Source organism: Heptranchias perlo, chromosome X (genome assembly GCF_035084215.1).
Source record: "Heptranchias perlo isolate sHepPer1 chromosome X, sHepPer1.hap1, whole genome shotgun sequence".
Lineage (NCBI taxonomy): Eukaryota > Metazoa > Chordata > Chondrichthyes > Hexanchiformes > Hexanchidae > Heptranchias > Heptranchias perlo.
Window position 1 is genome coordinate 23207359 of NC_090370.1, and position 14330 is coordinate 23221688.

At 46.2% G+C, this 14330-nt stretch overlaps 2 non-coding genes across 2 annotated transcripts; both read left to right on the plus strand.

Moving 5' to 3' along the window:
* The first annotated feature begins 745 nt into the window (after window positions 1–745).
* Window positions 746–840, plus strand: trnai-uau (transfer RNA isoleucine (anticodon UAU)). Its single transcript has 2 exons — window positions 746–783; window positions 805–840. It is a non-coding gene; the product is annotated as a tRNA-Ile (tRNA).
* Window positions 841–10142: 9302 nt separating this feature from the next.
* Window positions 10143–10232, plus strand: trnar-ucg (transfer RNA arginine (anticodon UCG)). Its single transcript is given in 2 exon segments — window positions 10143–10179; window positions 10197–10232. It is a non-coding gene; the product is annotated as a tRNA-Arg (tRNA).
* The last annotated feature ends 4098 nt before the right edge of the window (window positions 10233–14330 follow it).

A 14330-nucleotide genomic window follows, 5' to 3' on the forward strand; every position in this document is an offset into this window, starting at 1 on the left:
CAATGCAGCTTTTGAGCAGTTAATTCTGCAAAGTTTTACTTGATAAAACAAGTCGTTCATTCAAAACGAATGTGGTAAAGAGAGCCTAATATTGGTGACTTGAAATAGTTCGTGCTCAACTTGAAACTGCTGAACATCGGAATAGAAAACGAGATTGGATAAGCAGATGTGGCCTGAAAGGCTGGCTGGTCGGCTGTGGGTGGTTGCAAATTGCACACTGATTGCACGACCCTATTCGTGGCGGCTGGGATGTCGTGGGGAAGAATCCTCGCTGCGGGCGGTTTTGCTGATCATTTATGCGAGAGGTCCCGGGTTCAAATCCCAATCGAGCGGTGTTCTGGCGTCACTTTTGTTGAAAATTCACTCATTTGCTTCTCACATCGTTTCAGCGATGCAGAAGGCAGGATTGACTTAATTCCAGAGCCTGTTTCAGCTCTCGAGGACAGAATAACGAGGTTTCGTCAACGCAACACACGTGGAGAAAAAAGAAGTCTCAAGATGTTGTGCAGATTGAAGCTGAATATGAATTTATCCCAATTCACGCGATTTCATGAATACCGAATGAAAATGCATTGGGCGGTAATCGAACCCCAGCTTCCTGTGAGGCAGGCGAGAATTCGACCAATAAAACACCAATGGCCGAACGGCAGTTTGCTGCATGTGTTCAATTGGAAACAGACTGGAAGAACAGAGAGTCTCAACGGCCGCAAATGAGGCTGTTTGCTGCGCGACTTACCGACGTGGGGCTCCAGTAGCGCAATCGGTTAGCGCGCGGTACTTATATAACAGTATCCGGCTCGAGCAATGCCAAGGTTGTGAATTCGAGCTTCACCTGGAGCAGTTTGACTTTTTGCTTCTGAACATTTCCACCCGAGTTCAAGATTCAGCTGGTGTGTTCCATGAAGCATCTCCTTCTTCGTGTTCTCCTGTGGGCACTGAGGGTTCTCTGGCCGGCCGTATTACAATAGCAGGTGTGAGTTCAATTGTTTATAGGCGGGAGAGGGGCGATTGGCGTCAAAATGAAAAGGCAAAGGAGACGGCACGAGATCTCTAAATTTAATGATCCGAACACACAATTCTTCTTTTCGTGAAACAGACATTCTTCTGTTTGAAATGTCGTGTAGGAAAATTCGGAAGGGTAATGTATTGCCCGGTGTCACTGAGTAACGCGTGGAATTATTCCGCTTTCAGTTGTTGATCCTTTGACAGGTCGGGAGAACTTTTCCTGCTCCCGTGTGGGACAAGTTCAGCTTTTGGGGCATTGGGCAAAGTGTTTTTTTAATTAGTGCGAACGAATGACAGGACATTTGGCAGAAACGTGGAGAATTGTAAACTCACGAGTTTCCTCTCCAAGTTTCTCACATCAGGTTCAACACAAACAAGGATTCTCCTCAAAACGTTACTGAGAATTTTGCAAAATGGACCCCATATCGACGTCCTCAAGGGGAAATTCAGAGACCAACCATGAATCTTCATGATGGAAGAATAAACATCGGGCGGCCTGGAAAGCTCAGTTTGTAGAACATCAGACTTTTTAGCAAAGTAGTGATCTGAGGGTCCAGTGTGCAAGTTCCTGCTCAGGCTATCAATTTTTGAACAGCTGGCAAGTTCTGCATTTCCAGCGGAATAATAACTGTGGGAGAGTCGATCCCTGCGATGTTTTGTCAATATGTTGACCATTGTTCAGCATTCTCAGAAAAGGGCTTTGTTCTTCTCTGATCACTATTTTTACCAGAATCATTTGGACAGGAGAATATCAGTTGGAAAGACCACTGATTGCCCGTTTACACCACCCGTCCCTTGTATGTACAGAGATTGCTTTGTGTCGAAACTGCTTCAAAGTGAGTCTCTTCCATAGTTACCTGGAAATGTTTGGATTGGTGCAGTTATCTGCAGCTTGTTAATTGGATGGTTAACACAGAGTTTAGTTGGGCTGATCTGATTTCTTTGCTCGAATAAATTAGGAACACAGGAATCTCGGAACAGGAGTGGGCCATTCAGCCTCTTGTGCCTGCTCCGCCATTTGATAAGATCATGGCTGACCTGTGATCTAACTCCATACACCTGCCTTTGGCACATATGCCTGAATACCTTTGGTTTGCCAAAAAGCTCCCTCTCTCAGATTTAAATTTAGCAATTGAGCGAGCATCAATTGACTTTTGCAGAAGAGAGTTCCAAACTTCTACCACCCTTTGTGTGCAGAAATGATTTCTAATCTCATTCCTCAAAGGTCTGGCTCTATTTTTTAGAATGTGCCCCCGACTCCGAGAATCCCCAACCAGCGGAAATAGTTTCTCTCTATCCACCCTATTTGTTCCACTTAATATCTTATGAACTTCGATCAGATCACGCCTTAACGATCCAAACTCGAAAGAATACAACGCCAATTTGTGTAATCTCTCCTCGTAACTTAATCCTTGAATTCCGGGTGCCATTCTAGTAAACTTACGCTGCACTCCCTCCATGGCCAATATGTCCTTCCGAATGTGAGTTGCCCGGAACTGCTCACAGTACCCCAGTTGCGGTCGAACCCGGGTTTTGTATAGCTGCAGCATAACTTCTGTCCCCATGTATTCTAGTCCTCGAGATATAAAGGCCAGCATTCCATTCGCCTTCTTGATTATTTTCTGCACCTGTTAATGACACTTCAATGATCGATGGACCTGAACCCCTAAGTCCCTTTGGACATCCACTGTTTTTAACTTTTTACCATTTAGAAAGTAATCTGTTCTATCCTTGTTTGATCCAAAGTGGATGACCTCACATTTGCCGATATTGAATTCCATTTGCCACAGTTTTGTCCATTCATTTAATCTATCAATATCCATTTGTAATTTTATGTTTTCATCTATACTGTTTACAATGCCACCACTCTTTGTGTCATCGGCAAACGCAGATATGAGACTTTCCATGCCTTTATTTAAGTCGTTAATAAATATTGTGAATAATTGAAGCCCCAAGACAGATCCCTGCGGGACTCCACAAGTCACATCCTGCCAATGTGAGTACCTACCCATTATCCCTGCTCTCTGTCGCCTTTCGCTCACCCAACTTCCTAAGCAAGTCCGTGTTTTTCCCTCGAATCCATGGGCTTCTATCTAAGCTAACAGTCTCTTATGTGGGACTTTATCAAATGCCTTCTGGAAGTCCATATAAATAACATCCATTGACAATCCCCTGTCCACTGCTTTCGTCACCTCTTCAAAAAATGCAATCAGCTTTTTCAGGCACGACCGACATTTCACAAATCCATGCTGGCCCTCTTTGATTAACTGAAAATTCTCGAGGTGTTCAGTCACCCCATACATAAGTCCAGACTCCAGCATTTTCCTCACAACAGATGTTAGGCCAACTGGTCGACTATTCCCTGGTTTCCCGTTCTCTCCTTTCTTAAAAAGCGCAGTGACATGTGCAATTTTCCAAAGGTAGATGGACAGTTCCTGAATCTAGAGAACTTTGAAAGATTATAGTTAGGGCATCTGCGATGTGCTCACCTCCTTCCATTAAAACCCTGGGATGGAAACCACCTGGTCCTGGGGATTTGTCACTCTTCAGTGCTATTATTTTCTTCATTACTGTTATTTTACTTATATTAATTTTATTGAGTCCCTGTCCCCGATTCAATATTAGTTTTCTTGGGATTTCCAGGATGCTATCCTCTATTTCCACTGTAAATACTGACGCAAAGTAATTATTCAACACGTCCGCATTTTCCCATTGTCAATGATCTTATCCCCACTTTCAGTTTTTAAGGGGCCAACACTGCTCCTGACCACCGTCTTTTTCCGAATATAACTGTAAAAGTTCTTCGTATTGGTTTTGATATCCCTTGCAAGTTTCTTTTCATACTCTCTTTTTGTCGCTCTTACTATCTGTTTTGTGAACTTTTGTAGATCTTTGCATCTTTCCCATTCGCCAGGAACTGTGCCATTTTATGCTTTTTTGTATGCCCTTTCCTTATGTCTCATACTGTCCCTTACCTCTTCAGTTGTCCATGGCTGGTTTGTTTTGGCAAGTAGAGTTGTTGCCCCTCAGGAGAATAAACTGATTGTGTATCACGTTAAATGTTTCTTTAAACATTTCCCACTGATCATCAGTCGTTTTACCCATTAACAGATTTGCCCAGTTTACTGTGGACAGTCTCTGTCTCATCACATTGAAGTCGGCCTTACCCAAATGTAGAATCTTATCAGGTGATTCACTTTTTTCCCTTTCAAATATTACCTTGAACTCGATCCTGTTATGATCGCTTTTGGATAGATGTTCACGCACAGTCAAGCTGTTAACTCAATCTGGTTCATTTCTCATTACAAAATCTAGTATGGCTTGCCCCCTTGTTGCCTCTCGGACATACTGCTGTAGAAAACTATCCCGGACACACTCAATAAATTCACTACCTTTCTGACAGTTGCTGGTCTGCTTTTACCAATCTATGTGAGGGTTAAAATCCACCATTAAGACCACTATGCCTTTGTTAAACGCTTGTCTAATCTCTGCATTTATACAATCTAGCACTTCAGAGCTGCTGCCAGGGGTCCGATACACAACTCCCACTGTAGTCTTAGATCCTTGCCTATTTCTCAATTAAACCCATAAGGTCTCTTTTGGCTGTATACCCCTCGTTATATCCTCCTTTATCATTAAAGTGATTTCATCTTTAATCACTATGGCTTACTCCTCCACCTCCTCCATTTTCCCTACCTCGCCTGTAGACCTTACAACCTGTAAAATTTAGTTCCCAATCCTGACCATCCTGCAGCCATATCTCAGTAATAGCTATCATGTCATACCCTCCAATTTGAATTTGTGCCTGTAGTTCATTTAATTTGTTCCTTATACTCCGTGCGTTCGTATATAACACTCTTAGTTGGCCCACACCCTCGCCTGACCTTCAGCTTTGATGCTTGGTTAATCGCTTTACACCTTCTAGTTTTCACTTTATCTGTAGTGTCTAAAATACACTTTATTTCTTCTGCTCCACGCTTTTCCCTTTCACTTGTTCTTGAACAACTATTTGTCCTTTTTTTAATGTAAATTTCCCCTGGGTCCTCCCCTCTCTTGCTTCTCTCAACTTTACTCTCTTCTGCCTCCCCGCTCAGGTTCCCATCCCCCAGCCACTCTAGTTTCAACCCTCGCCAACAGCAGTAGCAACTCCCCCTCAAGACGATTAGTCCTGGGTCTGTTGAGGGGGAACCCGGTCGGCTTGTACAGTTCCCACCTTCCCCAGAATCAGTCCCAATTCCTCAGGAATCTAAATTCCCCCTCTCCTGAACCAACCCTCCAGCCACGCATTCACCTGATCGATTCTCCCATTACTGTACTCACTAACACGTGGCACTGGGGGTAATCCTGAGATTACTACCCTTGAGGTCCTGCTTTTTAATTTATTTCCTAACTCCTCATATTCAGCTGCAGGACCTCATCCCTTTTTTTTTACCTGTGTCGTTGTTACCGATATGGACCACGATCTCTGGCTGTTCACACTCGCCCTTAAGAATGTCCTGCATCCGTTCAGTGACATCCATGACCCTGGCACCAGGGACGCAACATACCATCCTGGAATCACGTTTGCGGCCGCAGAAACGCATGACTGCTCCCCTAACTATCGAATCCCCGATCACTATTGCTTTCTTGACCTTTCTCCTCCCCCCCCCGCCCTTTACTGCTGAGCCTCCCATGATGCTTTGGACTTGGCTCTGTCTGCACTCCCCAGAGGAACCCTTTCCCCCACCAGCACCCAGATCTGAACACTGGTTGAAGATTGAGATGCCCTCAGGGGACTCCTGCACTCGCTGCCTGGTCGTCCTTGTCTGTCTGGCCCTCACCCAGTCCCCCTCTGCCTGCACTCTCTTAATCTGCGGGGTGACCACTTCCTGAAACGTGCTGTGCACGAAATTCTCAGCCTCGCGGATGCACTGCAGTGACGTCAGCTGCTGCTCAAGGTCCGAAACCCGGAGCTCGAGCTCCACCAGCTGACGACACTTCCTGCACATGTGCTTGTCCAGGACACGGGAAGCGTCCTGGAGTTCCCACATGGCACAGGTCGTGCATTCGACAGGTTTGAGCTGCCCTGCCGTGCCTTAATTTATCAGATTAACTTGAACAAAGCAAAAACAAATTAAGCCTTAAATACGGTTATTTTTGGTTATATTACTCGAGTTAAGTAGTTTAAGCTTTAATTTTAATGAGCTTCCAGGAGTTTTACACTTCAAGCTTTTCATTCAATTTTTGCCCAATTCCCAAAATCAGAGAAAAAAATCGAAGACTCGCCAACCAATCACCGACCTGCTGTCCTGACGTCACTGCTTGTTTTTTTTTCACCGATTGCCTCTGTGCCGCTCGGAGTGCGGGTCGGCCTTCGAGTCTGGGCCTTGAGCAGTCTCCGAGTCCTGCGCTCTCTCCCAGGTAAATTGGATACTTTTTAACCCCAACCCACTCCTTGCAGACACTTCCAGCATCATCTCCGTGGGCGGTAGAATGCAGAGACATTCAGCGCTCCAAATCAATCCGTGCCGCCTCTTACCGAAACTCGGGAACAATGTGAACCATTTCAGCCTCTCAGATGCCGATGTTTCCAATTTCATCTTGTGCAGCCAGAACCCCTGGTGATTTTACAGTCACTGAAGTTCGCTTCACTTTCCCCAAAGTTTGCACCAAGAGAGATCAACGAAAAATAAAGGAAAAGTGAGCGTTTCTTCAATGGTGGCGAAGCAAAATCGCTGCTTTCATTCCTTCCACCGCTGGTCTTCCTGCGGGCGATGAACCTTCTGCACTCCGCTATTTTTATCACATGACCAGGGACTGGAAACGAGTTGAATGTGAAAGTGGGAGCAACAAACTGAATCAAGCGGATAGGTGGGGCGGGATATTGGAAAACAAACAGCGAAGCCACGAGGAGCAGGTCAGCTGTTACAAAAAAAACCAACGAAATAGGAGCAGGAGGAGGCCTTACGGGCCCTCGAGCCTGCTCCGCCATTCAATAAGATCATGGCTGATCTTCGACCTCGACTCTATTCTCCCGCCCGATCCCCATATTATTTACACGACATTTCAAACAGAAGAATGCCTTTTTCACGAAAAGAAGAATTGTGTGTTCAGTTCTTCAGTTTTAAAGATCTCGGGCCGCCTCCTTTGCCATTTCATGCTGTCGCAAATCGCTTCGCTCTCCCGCATATTAACAACTAAACTCACACCTGCTATTTCAATACGGCCGGCCAGAGGACCCAAAGTGCCCACATGAGAACAGTAAGAAGGAGATGCTGAATGGAACAGACCAGCTGTGCCTTGAACTCCGGTGGAAATATTCAGAAGCAAAAGGTTAAAATGCTCCAGGGGAGGATCGAATTCAACACTTCGGCATTCCTCGAGCCTGATACTATTATATAATACCGCGTGCTGACCGATTGCGCTGCGAAAGCCGCGTGGTATTAATACTCTCATTAAACAGCCTCATTTTCGGCCTCGAAGGTTGTATGTTTTTTCAGACAGGTTTCCAAGTGGACACTTGCAGCCGATTGCCGTTCGGCAATTGCTGTTTCAGTGGTCGAATTCTTGCCTGCCGCACCGGAAGCGGGGGTTCATTGCCGCCAAATGCAGGAACATTTTCTGCATTCATGACATCGAGTGAATTGGGATCAATTCATATTTAGCTTCAATCTGCAAAACTTCTTGAGACATTTTCTTTTCTCCAGGTGTGTTGCGTTCACTTAACCTCGGCTTCTATACGCAAAGGGTGGGAGATGTTTGGAACGCACTTCTGCAGATGGTATTTAATGGTAGCTCACTTGTGAATGTTAAATCTGCGATTTATCGCTTTCTGTGAACCAAGGGTATTGAGGGATATCGAGCTATGCCGGGGATATGGAGTTAGGTCACAGGTCCATATCTAAATGCAACGGCCACTTGCTGCCTCCTGATATGCGCCACCTTCACCTGCAAGAAAGCGGGACGTGTGTCTGGGTGATGTTCCTGTCATGGTTAAATAGCTGCCAGTGTGTGTGACCTATGAGTTGTGGGTGGACGGCTTGCAACATTGGTAATGTGTAAGAGTGAGAGGAAGCCTCTGGTTACAAGAGTTGAGGACTGATGGAAAGAGTTTGTTGGTATGTGGGAGATGGGGGGTGTATTGCATGGTGCAGTTGGTAGGTGATGCCACTTGAGAGTTGCCCTCACTCACCTTGACCACTCATGTCAAAGCATTGAACTTCTTCCTGCACTGCATCCATGTTCATGATGATGTGCGCCTGGCATTGAATTCGTCCCTCGCTGCCTCCCACTGCCTTTTGCATATATGTCTGGAGGGCCTCTTGCCCGCACCCACCAATGCGGATACATCATGCTCCTCCTTCTGTTAATCTCCTGCACCACCGACTCTGAGCATCAGCAGAGAACCTTGGTGCATGCACCCTCCAGGCCTGGTACCAACTCAGATCGGCAGATTGGTGAGGTCTGGCGTGCAGATTGGAGGATGTGGGATTTCGTAGTGTGTAACTTTTATTCAATGTTTTAACATAACTCTAAGGAATCTTACAACACCAGGTTATAGTCCAACAAATTTATTTTAAAATCACAAGCTTTCGGAGATTATCTCCTTCGTCATCTGACATTTGTCCACCCCAGTCCATCACCGGCATCTCCACAGCATTAACATAACTCATCAGTGTGCAAACACAGGGATGGAACCTGCATCTGTGTTTTACGTGTGCAGCGTCTGATCTCCGTTCACACTCCGTTTAGACAGTAGGCTTTTATTTTAAGCAAATAACAGGTACCAGCTGCCTTGAAGCGATTTCCAAGAAACATCCTCCCTTTAAGAGATTGAGCTCCCCCAGGCGGTGGATAATGTGAATTGCAAAGATTCGTCCTGCAAGGCCCGGAATGGAACACTGAATGCAGGTGAGACTTCGGGCCAGCCGAATCTTGCGTCCTGCCTGCCCAAGGGTCATTGGGCGCGGAGTTACAGCGCATCACGGTACTTGCGCCCAAAAACTGCCCGTATCCAATTTTTCCCCCAACGTTTCCTGTGTGCGCCAGCCGACAGGATTCGGTTATGGTACCTGGCTCATGGGGCCACAGGAAGAAAGATTCCACTGAGATTGCGCTCTTCACCACCTCGGACGTCCCAATGCGCTTTAAAGACAACGAACCACTCTTTGAAGTGTAGTCACTGCTGACATGTAGGAAACGAGGCAGACAATTTGCACACAGCAAGATCCCAAACACAGCGATGTGACAATGACCAGATAATGTGTTATAGTGATGTTACTGGAGGGATAAATATTGATCAGGGTAGCAGGGAGAACTAATTACCATTAAAGGTGAAGACAAGGTGATTGTATCAGTTCGAGTTTGGACCTTTGTAATGTTTTTCTTTCCTTATTTTTAACTTCTTCAGATTCCAACTGATCAGAAAACTGACAACTGAACTCTCAATGAATTTTCGATAAATCTGTCACTCAAAATAAACAATGTTAGAAATAAAGAAATAAACCGGATTGAGACGGTTCACTTCACTTCACTGAAACGTCTAATTCCGGTTAAACCGGCGCGGCGGAGTCACAGCAGCTCATCGCTGATCTGCACCTCAACTCCATTTAGCGAAATAGAAACTGGGAAATTCATGTTTCGAGACGAGTTCACTAATTTCCTGAAAAATGAATATCACGAAACCAGCAAAACATTCCCTGCCCTGATTAAACACACAGCAAGGGACTGTGTCGAATATATAGCAAGAAGCCCGCGATTTTATTTTTACACGGATAGAATACCGTGCTCAATATTAACATTAACAGTGAGCGCTTTACCCCGTGGTGCGGGACCCCTGAAAATCAGAAAATCATAATCACACCCAGCAGAATTGGGGATTGTTCGTATTTTACAGGACAGACTGAGGCCACTCGGCCCGTCGGGCTTGGATAGTAAATTCTGTTCATTGTTTATTCTGATTGTCGGTTTCTCGGAGACCCAGCGGGAGTTCAGTTGTCAGTTTCCGGATCAGTCGGAAACAGTGGAGCCAACTTGCTGCAAGAGAGAAAACAATAAATGAACAACATCAACAAAGTGAAAGGAAGAGAAAGATACAAGCAGAATCTTAACCATCCCTGCCCAGCGTTTAAGATCATTTGGTGAAGCAGATTGTCTTCGGCCGCGTGGCCTAATGGATAAGGCGTCTGACTTCGGTGTTCAGTTAAGTGGTTATCAGAAGATTGCAGGTTCGAGTCCTGTCGCGGTCGTTTTACTCGCTGGGTGAAAATTTGTCCGACGTGCGCCCGAACTGTTTTGCACCCGACCGTTTCGAACAGTCGGATGAAACAGAAATCCCGAAATTACTTTGCTTTGAGAAATTGACTCCACATTTTCATCATTGTCGATCTGGGTGCACGGGCAGGACATAGTGTCAAAGTGACTTTATATCTACTGTTTGGATTCAGAAATGGTCGGCGAATCCATTGCGCTCTTTCGGTATGGGTCCGAATCCCATCCGTGTCGTTATTGTATTGAACTTTTGTTACGGCCCTACGTAAGTTTTGTACAATCAAAGTGGGCTTGAAAGCAATTAATACCAATCCGACACCGGTGTTTTAAGTCTGTATCCCGGGATTGTTTATATTTTGTTGAAATGGAGAGGGACAACTTGTCTTATCAACCATGATGTGGAGATGCCGGTGATGGACTGAAGTGGACGAATGTCAGGAATCTTACAACACCAGGTTATAGTCCAACAGTTTTATTTTCAAATAAAACTGTTGGACTATAACCAGGTGTTGTAAGATTCCTTACATCTGTCTTATCAAGTAAGACTTTCTAAAATTTAAATGCTCTGAAGCGACATTGCCGTTTCTGTGAGAATAGATACACCAGGTAGACTAGCGCTGATACACATTTCCTAATGTAAAACACACACACATTAAACTATTGTGCAGAATTTGTAGGAGGTCACCCACAGGAGGAGGTCAGGGCCTGGTGTATCACAGACATTACTCACCAACATTTTGTGGGAAGAAATGAGAAATGTAATCGGATAAGACCAGATAGTCTGGAGAGAGTGTGGGAATACAACAGGATGAATAGAGCTCGATATAAGATGTACTGACAGGGGATAAGGAAGAGAAGATCATGACTGATGCCCATGGTTTCCCATGCAGAGACCGATGAACAAAAGATAGATGTTATTGCGCAGACGTATTGAGGGAGAAGGCGCAACAAAGTGGGTTGGCAAATGTATCATTACCATAACGTTTGGAAATAATTATAGTCAGGTGGTCGCCGTGGCTCAGTGGTTAAAACACTTATCTTATTAAACCGAGTATCATAGATTCAAATCCCAGCGGTACCTTTCGCAAAGTATTCCTCAGTAACATCTGGGGACTTGTGTCAAAAATTCAGGCAGAGTTGTCCCACAGACTGGTCAAGTAATAGCCTGACATAAACATGCTCACAGAATCATAGCTTTCAGCCAATGTCCCCGACTTGTCCATCACCATCCTTGGGGAGCTCCTAACCAACCAGCGATGGCAGTACAGTCATGGAGAGCGAGAAGGGAGTGGCCCTGGGAGTCCTCGACATTGACTCTGGACCCCATCAGCCCAAATATGGGCGAGGGGGAGAGAAAGACGGAATGGGAAAGAGAGAGAGCGAACGGGGAGGGGAGAGTCTGGACTGCCTGTGTGGGAGGCTCGCGTTGGGAGAGGGAAAAGTGTGTGTTTGACGGAATGAGCGGGTGGGAGATTATGAACCGTCTGTGTCTGAGGTAACCGGCGTAACGGTGGGTGGGGCAGAGAGCGCAGTGGCTGAGAAACTAGTGCGAGTGTGTTGAATGGGGGAATCAAGCCGCCCACTTGTCTGGGGAGGGTGAGGCTGACCAGCCTTCTGATGGGGTCTTTATGTGCAGGAACCTCAATCTGCATATGGAACAATATTAATAAGACCCTTCCAGATTAACAGAGTTGTTTTTCAAAGAATTCCAGATGGTCAGCTTGTTTTAACATCACTCGTCGATCCACGAGGCCCCTTCATCAAGGTTGTTTTCCAAGGTTGGCCAGTTTGTGTGACCGCGCTCGTCACGATCCCGGCCCACGCGCTGTCTTTGGGTTATTGTTCGGCTCCTTTGGGTCTTTGCGCCTCTTTGGTCACGTGGCTGCCTTGCCTCACACTGGGGGTGGGTGAGACGGGTCAGTCACCAATCAAAGTTTAAGAAAAAGACGTCAATATTTCCCTCCTGCCAATATTCTCCCCTGGGTCCCCACTCAGAGAGCCGGGGGACAGCTCCCTCAGACGGCTGGGCGAATGCACCGTCCAGCGCTGAGCCCCAGAGATTAGGAAAATCCCAGGCTCGAGCTCGGGCCTGCTGCTGAGGTTCGACTTCTTGCCTTTGACCTCGGCTGGACATGGGCTCAGTGCACTCGGGCTTGGTAGGGGGGCGGGGGTTTGCAGGGACAACATGTGAGGAGGAGAGTGTGCCTGGCAGCTCTTTAAACTGAGGAGTGGGTGACGAGGAAATTGACTAGAATGGTGCCAGAGATGAGGGACTCCAGTTACGGGGAGAGACTGAAAAAGCTCGGGTTGTTCCCCCGAGAGCAGTGAAGGTGAATTACATAGAATCACTTTGAGAGTACAGAACAGGGACAGGCCATTCGGCCCATCAAGGCCATGCCGGTGTTTCAGCTCCACACGAGCCTCCTCCCTCCCTACTTCATCTCACCCTATTCTTCTATTCCTTTCTCCCTCATGTCTTTATCTGCTGTTCGCCCCAACCACTCCTTGTGGGAGTGAGTTCCACATTCTCACTACTCTCTGGGTGAAGAAGTTTCTCCTGAATTCCCTTCCTGTCTTAAATGTCTTAATATCTTCTTCGATCTCTCCTTCCAATGTCCTGCCCACCTTGCTGGTCTCTGTGATCAATAGAAACATCGAAAATAGGAGCAAGAGTAGGCCATTCGGGCCTGCTCCACCATTCAAAATGATCATGGCTGATCGTCTAACTCAGTACCCTGTTCCCGCTTTTTCCCCATATCCCTTGATCCCTTTCGCATTGAGAAATATATCTATCTCCTTCTTGAATACATCTAATGACTTGGCCTAACTGCCTTCTGTGCTGGAGAAATCCACAGGTTCACCACCCTCTGAGTGAAGAAATTTCTCCTCGTCTCGGTTCTAAATGGCATACCCCGTATCCTGAGACTGTGACCCCTGGTTCTGGACTCCCCAGCCATCGGGAACATCCTCCCTGCATTCAGTCTGTCTGGTCCTGTTAGAATTTTATGTGTTTCGATGAGATCACCTCTCATTCTTCTAAACTCTAGTGAATATAGGCCGACTCGACCCAATCTCTCCTCATACATCAGTCCTGCCATCCCAGGAATCAGTCTGGTAAACCTTCGTTGCACTCCCTCCATGGCAAGGACATCCTTCCTCAGATAAGGAGACCAAAACTGCACACAATACTCCAGATGTGGTCTCACCAAGGCCCTGTATAACTGCAGTAAGACATCCCTGCTCCTGTACCCATATCCTTTTGCAATGAAAGCTGACATACTTTTGCCTTCCGAACGGCTTGCTGCACCTGAATGCTCGCTTTCAGCGACTGGTGTACAAGGGCACCCAGGTCTCGTTGCACCTCCCCTCTTCCCAATCCATCACCATTCAGATAATAATCTGCTTTTCTGTATTTACAACCAAAGTGGATAACCTCACAAATACTGCGGCAAAGTAATTATTGAATATTCCCGCCATTTTGCTGTCATTACCTGTGAGTTTATCCTATGTATCCCTCAGTGGCCCTATCCCTATCCTGGTTTTTCTTCTGTTATTTATGTGTCTGTGGAATCATTAACTATTTTTATACTGCTTGATAATTTAATTTAATCTCGTCGTTCCTCTTTGCTTTCCGAATTTTTTTTTGACGTCGTTCCCAATCTTCTCACATTCCCTTTTCCCATCCTCTCCTTTATTGTCTATGTACTCAGTGTAATCCTTTTTCTTTAGTTTTAATTTTATTCATTATTCGCGGGTGACTCACCTCCTGACTCCCCAAAGCCTTTCCACCATCTACAAGGCACAAGTCAGGAGTGTGATGGAATACTCTCCACTTGCCTGGATGAGTGCAGCTCCAACAACACTCAAAAAGCTCGACACGGTACAGGTTCCCATCTCGCTCTCTCTTCTCCCCTGAAGGTGCTGACGCTGGCTGGGTTCAGTTCTGCACTCACTGGTTCGCCGACTTCTCCTCCCCTGAAGGTGCTGGCTCTGACTGGGTTCAGTTCGACACTCACTGGTTCCCCTCTCTCTCCTCCCCTGAAAGTCCTGAATCTGACTGGGTTCAGTTCTGCACT